The following is a 12,723-nucleotide window of genomic DNA, read 5'->3' on the forward strand; positions in this document are numbered from 1 at the left end:
ATACAAATCTATGGCTTAGTGTGGTTTACGTTTCAAACCAAAAAAAAAGCAGTGTTGTAATTAACATTTTAGGAACACAGTTCTTTCACTCGGACAGCAAAATTAAATCTTCCTTAGACCTTCGGGTTGCTGGGTAAAGGTATAAGAAACTCAAGTTGGCATTTTCTCTCCCAAACCTCTACTTCATTAGTGCTTAATTAGGCCTCATCCCTCGTAGTCATGCTTGGAAGATGGAGTAGAGGCCACTGAGGCAAGCTCACTTCTGTGAACTCTTCATTCAGATGGGATTGACCCAAGTATAACCCATGTCCTGAAGAAGAGATAGGCTTTCTCTCCAACTTGTACTATGAGGACTGAGGAACTCATCCTACCAAATGTGAACATTTTGACAGTATTCGAACTGGGAAGAATTCCTATTTATCAAAGGAGAGAAAGCTCACTTGGAAATTGAGGCAAGGAAACAAAATCATTGAAAAGCGAAGCAACAAGTGTTTGTTGAGTACCTGCTATGTGCCAAATACAGAGTTCACATAGATTCTCAGTGAAAGATCAGAATTTTATGACATGGCCATTTTAATCCCTCATTAATAACAAGCAGACTAGAATGGATAAACAAGATGTGGTATATATATTCAATGGAATAGTACTCAGCCATTAAAAAGAATGAAATAATGCCATTTGCAGCAACATGGATGGAACCTGGAGATTGTCATACTAAGTGAAGTAAGTCAGAAAGACAAATATCATACGATATCACATGTGGAATCTAAAAAAATGATGCAAATGAATTTATTTACAAAACAGAAACAGACTCACAGACATAGAAAACAAACTTATGGTTACCAAAGGGGAAAGGGGGATGGATAAATTAGGACTTCGTGATTAACAGATACACTACTGTATATAAAATAGATAAACAACACAGACCTACTCTATAGCACAGGGAACCATATTCAATATCCTGTAATAACCTATAATGGAAAAGAATCTGAAAAAAAATATATATATATATATAAAGCTGAATCACTTAGCTGTACTCCTGAAACTTAACACAACATTGTAAATCAACTATACTTCAATAAAAAAAGGCAAAAAAAAAAGACTAAACTTTAACTGTAAAATTCTATAATATTTGTATTAGTTATCCATTGCTGTATGTAAAGCAGCAACTGCCCCCTAACCTTAGTAATGATAACATTTAAACTAATAATAACATTTGTTTTCTTAGTTTTTGCACATCAGGAATTAGCCGGGTGGTTCTGGCTGGGGGATGGCATTAAAGATGTTGGCTGGAGGGCCTGCTTACAAGATGGCTCTGTCAGATCACTGGCGAGTTGATGTCAGGAGCCCTCAGTCCCTTACTACATGGACCTCTCCATAGGGCTTCTTGAATGTCCTTCTGACATGGTGACTGGTTTTCTCCCAGAGCAAGTGATCCAAGAGAGATCAAGGTTTAAGTCACAATGTCTTTTATGACCTAGCTTTGGAAGTCACACAATGTCCTTTCTTCAATATGCTATTTATTGCTGATGCAGCTCAGCCCTGTTCAGTGTGGGAGGCAGCTGTACAAAAGCTGGAGTGCCAGGAGGCCACTGCTACAACATTTTATCTTTTTGTTTAATAAATAGTTTTTCAAATTTTTGTTTAATAAACAAAATTATTTAAGAATTTTGTTTAATAAACATTTTTACAAATAACGCTGCAGTGAACATTTCTGTACACATCTTCTTGCCCAAATATGCGAGTTTCTATAGGCTTATGTATCAACATCAACAAAGTCAGCAAGTCTGTGCCTTTTAGGTTCATAAACCTCTGTCAAGGTTTCTGGGAGGCATCACGCAGAATATTTTATCCACTGCCTCCTCCCCACTCAGATCAGATGTCCCTACAGGCCCAACCCATGGCCTTAGTTAACTCCAGGCTTCCATCTTTACAGTTTCAACCAGAGAAGAGAGCAGGAGTTCTTCCCCTGCCCGAAAGTTTGAAAAATGTCAGGGAAGAACTACAACAGGCCCAGTAGGGTGGGTGGCAAAGCCGTGGTCACAGAAATAACAACTGTGAGCCAAACAGTACCCCTGCTCCCCTGCAAACTTGTCTCCCCCTAGGGATTATGGGTAAACGAGGTACCAATTCTGCAGCCAACCTGGGCATTTGAACCAGTTCACCCCATGCACACCCCACATTCCAGCTCGGGCTTTGCGTGTGTTGGCTGTTGTGGAGCTCCACGTGGCCTACAACCTTCTTCCCTACACCCAGGCAGCCCCCGAACCTTGGCCCGCATGAGACTGCACCTCTCTCCCTCCCTCCTTGCTGCCCACTCTGGGCCAGGGTTTACACTGGCCCCTACTCCATGGGTCATGGGTGCACCCAAAGCCCACATCTCAGCATTTCCCCCCCTCACAGGGCTGGCTTCCTGTTGGTACCCACAACAGATTGTCAAATACCTCCTCCCCATTTATAGATTTTTTAAAAAATATATTTTATTTATATTTATTTTTGGCTGCGTCAGGTCTTAGTTGCGGCACGCAGGCTTGGTAGTTGCAGTGCGTGGGCTTAGTTGCCCCACAGGATGTGGGATCTTAGTTTCCTGACCAGGGATCAAACCCGCGTCCCTTGCATTGGACGGTGCATTCTTAAACCACTGGAACACCAGGGAAGTCCCCCCATTTATAGATTTTTAATGAACTTTTTTCCTTCTGATTTTCAATTTTGGCAAAAAGTACTTTTTTCTGAACCATTTTTCAGTCATTTGAAGCCTGATGCCCTTTATATTAAATGCTTAGGTGTGTATTTCCTAGAAAAAAGGAAATTCTCATATAATAGAATAATAATCAAAACTTGATGAAATTTAATGAGCTTTTAATAAAACTTAACATTTATAGATCCTCTTTGTCAGATCACTGACAAGTTGATGTCAGGAGACCTCAGTCCCTTGCTACATGGACCTGCTTGAGTGTTCTTATCTTCAACTGTATATTTGTGTGTTCATATTTATGTACACTGCACTTTGCATTATGGCCCAAAGCTCCCAGTTCTGGCTGTTGTGCTTGCATATTCCTTCAAATTTAAAGGGAATCAACTCAGCATCCCTGGGCCTGGACCTCTTCATCACCAATAAACCCTGTGAGTTGATTGGATGGGATCAGTGGCCAGGTTGACACCTGAGCCTAGGTGTCACTTCTCTCTCTACCATCCATTCATTCGTTCGTTCATTCTCATTCTCTCCATCTGACCTCTGAGCACGGGACAGCCAGGTGTCCTCTGCCCCACACCAAGAGTTCCGCCTTCCGCGGTGAGACAAAAATGCACCGCCACCTCAAGGGGGCTTCGAAGATTAAGGCAGCGGAAGGTAGTGGCCCCAGCCAGGCCCCACCGGTGCTGGGGAAGGCGGGCTCCCTGCTGCCCCCTGGCGGCCTAGAAGCCCGCGCAGGGCCTTGCTCCCCATGCAAGTAGCTCGCGAGGCTGCCCTGCGCCTGTCCAGCCACTTCCCTCTCGGGCCTCCCATCTCTTGGGGTCAAGTGGGGGCTAGGATATGTGGAGACAGCCCCTGCCTTACTCCCACCGGCCGCCATTCGAGTGTCAGCGGCGGATGGTGGCTGTTGGGACAGAAGGTGGCAGCATCCTCACGCACCCTGCGACCCTGCGCCAGGAGGTGGCTTTCCAGGGGGCTCCCAGGGCACCCGACAACCCTGAATTCCACACCACTCAACTGTTGGATTTTATTTTGTTTCAGAAACACTTCAAGACCTTTTATTATTTTTATTTATTTAGGGAAGAGTTTTAAGAATGTTACAAAAGTAACTTAGGAAAAAAAAAGTAACTTAGACTATTGAAACAGAACATTACAACCAAACATAAAGAAAACAATAACAGTTTAAAGGTTCCTCAAAATGTTAAACATAGAATTACCATATGACCCAGAAATTCCTCTTCTGGGCGTATACCCAAAAGAAGTAAAAGCAAGGACTAGAGCAGGTATTTGCACATCCGTGTTCATAGCAGCATTATTCACAATAGCCAAAAGGTGGAAGCAACCCAAGTGTCCATGGACAGACGAAAGGATAAAGAGAATGTGGTGTATACATACAGTAGACTATATTCATCAGCCATAGAAAGGAATTCTGACACAGGCTACAACATGGGTGAACATGCTACGTGAAAAAAACAAGACACCAAACACAAAAGGACAAATGTTATGATTCCACTTATATGAAATATCTAGAATAGGAAAATTATAGGGACAGAAAGTAGACCAGATGTTACCGGGCCCTTGGGGGACGGGAAATGGGGAGTTGTTGCTTAATGGGTACAGAGTTTTGCTTTGGAATGTTGAAAATTTTTGAAAATGGTGGTGATGGCTGCACACTGTCAGTGTAATTAATGTCACTGAATTGTACACTTAAAAATGGTTAAAATGAAATTTTCATGTTATATATATTTTCCATAATTTAAAAAATAGTTAAGAAAGAGAAAAGAAAACATCGAGTTTACCTCTCTACCTACCATTCTACCTCTCTGAGGCAGGAGCAGTCAAGTAACTTAACTGGAGCCTGAAGTCATGTAAATGGAAGGGATTGGATTTGAGCTGATTGCAAACCATGCGAGATCACTATGGACAGCTTGTCTCTAAGCATCCAGCAGCCATGGTCAAGTGCCTTCCACACCCTTGCATCTCCCTGGGAGCACCAGTTGGTGAGTCATCACTGCTTCATTCTTCTCCCTTTGCTTTCCAGTGGGGACTGACCATGGCCTGGACCTGGTCTGGGCTTTAGCATACTGGCTCCAAGTTTCCCCAAGACAGAGACTGACAATGACTGTTCTAGAACCCAGTGCAGCCAGTTCAAAGCCCAGATTAGCATAATGCGCAGGAGGCCTTGGTGGCCTCCCAAGGCTCCTCTCTCCTCCTTAGGCCCCATGGCTGGGGCTACCATGGCCACCTCATCTCCAGAGACCTTCCCCTTTCCTGCAGCCCCCTCCTCATGCCCTGCCCCTCTGAAATCTCAAGCTCCCTCTCCCCATCCCATCACTGTCTCCACCCACTCCTGTTCTTACCTCAGAGTCTCCACACTCTACCTCAACTCCCTCCCTCCCCAACCCTGTGTGCATTGCCCAACAGGCACATCAAACGTCTGCTTATGTCTCCAAAAACTGGGAGGAGAAAAGTTTGCAGGTTGATACTTTTTTAAAGAGACATCAAATTATTTTCCATGGGAAACCAAGATTTTGTCAGAATCCTGGATTTTTTTTGCACTGTTTACAATTTTAAATTGGTTTTTATTTTGAATTGGATGGATGGGGGGCAGGGTGCTAGTCTTTAAGGGTTTACAGCCTCTATGCATTTTGATCTGGCCCTGCCCAGCCTGCCTGGTGGTGGCTCTTCTCCTTCTTGCTTCTTGCTTACTCTCATGGGGGCCTGAACCTCACAAGGAGGCCAGATCTGAGAAGAGCTGGGAGAGCAGGAGGTGGAAGGAAAGGAGGTGGAAGGAACCTTCAGCCTGTACCAGGGGAGTTTGCTCTCTTTGCAATGTGGTGTAGGGCAGCCCGAGTGCCCAGTGGAAATGCTTAGGAGTAGTGGGACTGGGTCAGGGAGAAGTTAGGGTCAGGGCAGGATGACCACCCTAGTGGTGCCCATTTGGGGCAGTGGTCAAGGACAATACGGCATCAGCTCTCTGGTGGCTGGGAAGGGGGAGACACTGACCTCTTCCTGAGTATCAGCCTGGCCTAGGAGTCCCCAGTGACCCTACCATGTCCTCGGAGGATGGGGGACCTCTCTGGAAAAGGGGTTTGACACACACTCATGTGCTTCTCCTGGGGTTGTGATAACACACAGTGGGCCCTCACAGGGTTATTTTGGCCACTTGAAAAGCCTGCTGACCTTGCCTGGCAGGTGGTCTAGTTATAGGAATGGATGTGTGGGTGGAAGCCAGTCTGTCCTCATCCCTCTTCTCTGGAGAAGATGAAGGGGGGAGCAAGTGTGTGCCAGGATCCCACTTTGGGAGAGCTGGGAACACGACTCCCAGTGGGCACCAGGGGGCAGCACTGGCCCAGCATCAGGCTCCTTCCACTGAGTAACCTTTCCTGGCCTCAGCAGCTGTAGTGGCACTAAGTTCCTGGGGCTATATTAATGTTTTTGGATTTTAAGAAATAAAAGGCATTTTGAGGGCCATGAACTTGGTGTGGGCCCTTATAGCATCAGGTGGAAAAACTTGGTCTGAGGGAAAAAGCATGAGACAGGTTTTGCTCTCCAGCTCTCTGATGAGAAACGAGCCCTTCATCCTCTCTTTGCCTCAGTTTCTCCATCTGTCTGACTGAGGTGATCTCTTCCTCACCTACAGCTTAAGGAATTCTTATACTAAGAGGAGCAATTGATGGGAAGTGATTTCCCCATGTTTAAGGCAGTTGGCCCGTAGTCATGGGCATTTCTACAGTGAAGAAATGTGCCAGTGTAGCACCTTTACAATTGGATTCATGAGTCCATCCTTTGGAATTAATTTTCCATAGTTAGAAACATGCAGCAGATGAGTGATGCTTCCTGCTTCCGCAAGTTGACACAGCCAAGGGGCTATGGGTGGGTTGGCAGAGTGAAAGACTAGTTTGGCCTCAAAAGAAGTGAGAACCCACAAAGTCAAGGTCAAACCTGGCCAGTGGAGACCTCACAGCAACTGGAGTCTCTCTTGGGGATGTTGTGGAGGGGTGATTTGTGGTACCCGCTGTTGGACGTCCAGTTCCAGGGCCTTCCCTTTGCTGTCTGGTTCTATCACTGAACATAATCCCCCTGAAAGTGAGGGGAGGGAGAAGAAGTAGGAGACCAATTTCCTTGTGGCTGAACTTCTTGTCAACCTTTTCTGAAAGAGCCTGGCCCTGCTCATCCCAGGAAGGTAGTGACCAGGGCAGCACAAGACATAACAGGATGAATTTCTGGAGCTTTGGCAGAGCCCTGGGAGGGGCAGGCGGAATGCACTACGTAATCCAGCAAGTTGTCCTTACCGTTAGACAAAGGAAGGCTTAGCAGATGGTATGCAGTTTTCTATTGATGAAAGGCATTGGGTTATAACCATTCAGCCCAGAATATTTACACAAATCTCAACCACAGGCATCAGGTAGGTGCCAGTCCTGGCTCTACTACTCGACGCTGAGGAAGTTCCCCAACTTTTTTTTAAGTCTCACATTCCTCATTTGGAGAACAGAGACTGTTACCTCTTCCTTGCAGCATCGTTGTGAAGATAAAATGAGCTCGCTTCTATCAAGTGCCTAGCAGAGCATCTAGAGCGCAGCCAAGTGCTCGGTAAATATCAGTGTAGCAGGGTGCTGGGTGAGAGGTTGAGAATTTTTGGTTGTTTAGTTTTGTGGATGTTTTGTTTAAGTAATTCTGTTCATCCTTGTGGGTTGGGAGCAGAGTCGACTTATGACTAATTAGGAAAAAAACGAAAGCTATGTTTCTTCTTCCAGGAAGAGAACCAGACTTAGGTATCCTTAAGATCTCAAGATTCTTAAGACCCCTCCTTACATCCAGAAAACCTTTGTGGTTTTAAGGCTGATGCCCTGTCATGGCACAAAGGGGCAGAATGCATGTGTTGTGTTTTGGAGGTGTGAAAAGCGGACAGTGGCCTGAGCCTGCCCTCTCTCTCTGAGGGGCCAGGAAGAAGCAGCCTTGCGCAGACCTGTGAGGGAGAGATGGCTGCAGGGCGTGGTGGGCCCGTGTCGAGGGCACTGGCAGGCCCAGCAGGGAGGGCATGGGGTTGCCCTGGAGGCCCCCTCCTTGGCAGGGTCCTTCCAGATGGAGGCAGGAGGCCAGTGCATGTGTGCTATGGGGTGAGGCCCAGCACTGCCCAGAGCGGGGAGCCACCCTGATCTGGACACCTGGGGGACCTCTCGGGGGCTGTGTAACCCCCACCCCCACCCAGAGTCTTTGTGAGACCCAAAGGAGGAAACTGATTTTAAATGACCGCCGGTCTTAGTGGGTGGTTCATAATAAATCAGAGGGAAGAAAATCTGACATTATGTGCACCTCGAGGAGAATAATTCCTTGTGACTGAAATGCAAAGATAACATGGATAACATTTGTTTGGGTCTTGGAATCTCAGCAAGTCAGCACCATACAAAACTGCTGAAGTGTGTTTTTCATCTAGTGGTTTTGGTTTTCTTGACATCAGACTGATAGAGACCCGAGGAACGACAAACCATACACACACAGCAACAACACAGGGCTGAGGAAGAAAGGTAAGAAACAGAACAGGGTCTAAAGCCCACTACCATTCCTATTATCTAAAATACATGTGAACACACAGTGGCACCACATGTGTCATACATTCAAAGGTCTCTCTCACACTGGTGAGGGAGGTGAGTGTGGGCTCAGAGGGAATCTATAGGTAAAGAGAAGATGTCAAGAGGGGGCTACCTGCCCTGGCAAGTGATGCACAGGTCCTGAGGCTGGGAGGGTGACTAGGGCAGCTCTACAGGGGCCATCCAGTGAGGTGGGGGACAGGCAAAAATGATGGGCATGAACCGTGGAGGTCCTGCCACAGACTCCATCAAACCTACAGGCAATGCCATGAGGCTTCAGGGAATCTGCTGGGCACACAGGGAGCTTTCCAGGCCTGTGCCTGCCCTTCTGTTCATGTTGAGTGTCCAGCGTTGACTCACCCAGACCCTGGCACCTGGGTGGATTCATGTGGGCTCACCCAGCAATTTCTCAGGTTCCCATAAACACTGTAAACAGCCTGTGTCTAACAGGAACCTCCCACTTAATTTTTTTCAGGATTGACATTAAAAGTAAACTGGTCCACTTAAAGTGTAGAATCTTAACACACCCCATTGGGAAAACTGTCTTCTTCTGTAGCCCAAAGCCTATCAGGCTTCACGGATTTTACAGAAGAACCCGAACTGAGGGCCAGGCCACACTTGGCCACTGACCCTGAAGTGATGGGAGTTGCCTGTGGATTGTCCCAGTTGGGAAGATGGGGCGTGACTGTAGTGCTGGTGACAGTACACCAGTGCCGGTGACACACAGCTTCATCCAAGGAGGTCTCTTAGGAACCGAGCGCCTGTGCCCCACAGAGGTCCCAGTCTCTTTCTGGAGGACATGGTTAAACGTCAGTTACAATCAGACAATGTAATATTTTGCACGGATAAAAATGCTACTTTTGAACCATTCTTATTGACATGGGGAAATGTTAATGTCACATCCGTTCAAATACTACTTAGCCAATGCCTCTGTGGCAGAAGGCCAGCTGAACAGGGAGAAGAGCAGAAGCACAAACAAGCCACGTAAGAATCTACTGGAAATAACTCTCTTTGGCAGAAAAAACTGTTTTCCATCCCATAGCTAATTGGCCTGCTTTTCAGACCTTGTGAGCCAGAAGAGATCGCCCCAGGATCACAAACTTCGCAATTTCTGGGGCCCAGCGTGTCGCAGGCGCAGCGGGAGAGCTTCGGCCCCGCAAACCACCGGGTGATCTGGGGTCTCGGGAGGCGTGGGGGCGGTCCCGCACTGGGGACCACGGCTTTTCCCCGGCCGGCTGCTCATGGGGGCTGCGCCTTCCTGCCTCCTGACGCCGAGGTCCTAAGGTCCTGCCCAAGCACCGTCTCGGGACCGTCGCCTATGGTAAAGAGTACCGGGAAAACTAGGGGTTTGGGGTACTTGGACATTTGCAAAAGCCGAAGAAATCCAGGCGGCCCCCGCGACCCTGATTTCCACCCGGGAGGAAGGATACCAGAAGCGCGGAGCGCGAGATGGGGCGCCCTCCGGCGGCTCTGTTAGGTCGCCGGGCTTCTCCGCTTTCCTCCCGCACAATTGAAGGGTTCAGTCCGGCTTGATCTCTGCGACAGGAATCCCAGGTCGGAGGCACTGCAACAGGTAACCTGAAAGAGGCCTTGCTGGTGACATTACTGACCAAATAGAAAAAGATGCTTTCTAAGCTCCTTGAACGGCTCAGCCAGGGCGATTTCTGTTCCCAGCTAACACCAAGTGTCCTTTGGAAATAATAAAGGAACTTGGTAACAAGAAGAGAGAGAGAGAGTGTACTTGCATAAGGATTGCCATATAGAGCAATGAAATAGAACTGAGAATCCAGAAATAAACTCTCACAGTACAGTCAATTGAACTACAAGAGTGAGGAAACAATTCAATAAGGAAAGAATAGACTTTTCAACAAATTGATATCCACGTGCAAAAGAATGAACTTGGACCTATAATTAACTCAAATGGATCAAAGACCTAAATGTAAGAACTAAAATTTAAAAACTCTTTATTTATTTATTTTTGGCTGCGTTGGGTCTTCATTGCTGCGTGCGGGCTTTCTCTAGCTGCGGCGAATGGGAGGCTACTCTTCCTTGCGGTGCGCGGGCTTCTCCCTGCAGTGGCTTCTCTTGTTGCAGAATATGGGCTCTAGGCGTGTGGACTTAAGTAGTTGTGCCTCACAGGCTCTAGAGGGCAGACTCAGTAGTTGTGGTTGCTCCGTGGCATGTGGGATCTTCCCGGACCAGGGCTCGAACCGGTGTCCCCTGCAATGGCAGGCGGATTCTTAACCATTGTGCCACCAGGGAAGTCCCTAGAAAAGTCTTAGAAGGAAACATAGGGACAGAGCTTTATGACCTTGGATTTGGCAATGGTTTCTTACACCAAAAGTATGAGTAACAAAAGAAAAAATAAGAGTTCATCAAGATTAAAACTTTTGTGCTTAAAAGGGTACCATCCAGAAGTAAAACGATACCCCACAGAATGGAAGAAACTATTTGCAAATCATGTATCCGATAAGGGACTTGTATCTAGACTATGTAAAGAACTCATACAACTTAATTATTTTTAAATTTTTTAATACATTTTTAAAGGTTACTTTCCATTTACAGTTATTACAAAATATTGGCTATATTCCCCATGTCTTACAACTTAATTATAAAAAGGCAAATAAGCCAATTAAAAAATGGGCAAAGGATCTTAATAGACATATGTCCACATAAGATATATAAATACATAAGCACAGGAAAAGATGCTCAACATCACTAGTTGTCAGGGAAATGCCAATCAAAACCACAACCAGATACCAATTCATACCCAGTAGGATGGCTATTAATAAAAAGCCAGATAATAACGAGTGCTGGTGAGGATGTGGAAAAAGCAAAACCCTCACACACTGTTGGTGGGAATGTAAAATGGTGCATCCAGTTTGGAAAATAGTCTGGCAATTCCTCCAAAAGTTAAACATAGAGCTACCATTTGACCCAGCAATTTCACTCCTAGGTATATACCTAAGAGAATTGAAGACATATGTTCACACAAAAAACTTGACCACGAATGTTCATATAGCAGTATTATTCAGTAGCAGTACTGTTCAATAGCAGTATTATTCATAGTAGCCAAAGGTGGAAAGAACCCAAATGTCCATCAAGTGATGGACAACAAAATGTTATGTAGCCATACAATGGAACATTATTTGTTATAAAAAGGAAAGATGTCTGCTACATGCTATAACAATGGATGAACTTGAAAACATTATGCTAAATGAAAGAAGTCAGTTGCAAAAGACCATATATTGCATGATTCTATTTATACAAAATGTCCAGGAGAGGTAAATCTATAGAGACAGAAAGTAGATCAGTGGTTTCCGAGGACTGGGAGGTGGGTAAGGGGCAGTAGATGAGGTGGAGGGTGATAGCTTACATGTACAGGTTTCTTTTTGAAGTGATGAAAATGTTCTAAAATTAATTGTAGTGATGGTGGCATGACTATGTTGAAATTACATTTTAAATGCGTGAATTGTAAGGTAAGTGAATTATATCTCAATAAAGTTGTTACGAAAAAAACTTAGGGACTAATTACTTTAAAAAGGTCCTTACTTTAAAACTAATTCACAGCAGAATTCCCTTAACTATCAGACTTAATAGGCACATTTTAAAATATGGCTCAATTCACACATATTTAATGCATGAATTGTTATAAGGAGCGTGGCATACATGTGTGAACTAAATTCACTCATCTGCTATCCAGAGCACCTGTGAAGGTGATGATTCCTGAATTTGGTCAACTCCTACGTATGAAAACCAAAGTAAACAAACAATGTGTAGTCATATACTCTTTCATAAATACCATCTCCCAAGAAAAATGCCATATCCTCTAAGAAAAGGATTTCAGGAATTAGTGTGTTTGTAAAGAAACTATTTCTAGCGATCTTTTCAATGCAGCTCCTCAAGTTGGGTCCATACTCTTGAATCATTCTTTCTCTCTGCCAAGCCTTGAGCAGGCCATAGGGGCCTGGCTGAGTCCAGGGCCACTCAGTGTGCTGAGACCCCAGTCCTGGGGTGAAATCAGACAAAAGTCGTGGGCTTTCCTGGGCCATCTGATGCCTCCCCTGGGACATTGCCTATAAGTTGCCATGCCCAAGTAAACAATGAACTCACCTCATTGAGTCATCAATACCTTATCTGTAAGGAAGAACACTGGTACCTGCCCACAGAAGAGCTGTAAAGATTAAGTGGGATTCAGTGTATTTAAAGAACACACAACTAACTGCTACATAAATTGTAGCTGTTATTATTGTGATTACACCTAAGTTTAGAGCAGTTTGCATCAACATTATCATGTTTCATCAGCATCATCCATAGACTTGAAACAAAGAAAGGGTATTTTTGGAGCAGAGGGTGGGAAAGGAAAGTTTGGAAAACGTGCAGGAGGAGGAAAGTGCATGATGGGTACATGGGAAAGTTAGGAGAAAATGGTCTTTCTGG

This window comes from Balaenoptera physalus (genome assembly GCF_965194825.1).
Source record: "Balaenoptera physalus genome assembly, chromosome: 8".
Taxonomy (NCBI): domain Eukaryota; kingdom Metazoa; phylum Chordata; class Mammalia; order Artiodactyla; family Balaenopteridae; genus Balaenoptera; species Balaenoptera physalus.